Raw genomic sequence first — 271 nt, forward strand, 5'->3', positions numbered from 1 at the left:
CTTCCTTCACTAGACAAGAAAACAACGACGACGACCTTTGGGTAAGTCATTATATTACGTTAATTACTAAATTACAAAGCTTACTTTTTTCTTCCTTTTTTATAAGTAAAAAAAAAAAAAAGAGTGTTGTATTATTTCCGTTCAGATAATTAAGTTGACTGATAATTAACTATTTATTTATTGATTTCTTAACATTTTGGCAGAATTTGGATGGGTTGCATGAGGAAGAAGAAGCTTGTGTGAGCTTAGTGGAGTGTCAGCCTCAGTTGCA

At 31.7% G+C, this 271-nt stretch overlaps 1 long non-coding RNA gene across 1 annotated transcript; it reads left to right on the forward strand.

The window, feature by feature from the left end:
* Positions 1–233, forward strand: LOC109132102. Its single transcript, XR_002037370.1, has 2 exons — positions 1–41; positions 204–233. It is a non-coding gene; the product is annotated as an uncharacterized LOC109132102 (long non-coding RNA).
* The last annotated feature ends 38 nt before the right edge of the window (positions 234–271 follow it).

Source organism: Camelina sativa, unplaced genomic scaffold (genome assembly GCF_000633955.1).
Source record: "Camelina sativa cultivar DH55 unplaced genomic scaffold, Cs unpScaffold21652, whole genome shotgun sequence".
Taxonomy (NCBI): domain Eukaryota; kingdom Viridiplantae; phylum Streptophyta; class Magnoliopsida; order Brassicales; family Brassicaceae; genus Camelina; species Camelina sativa.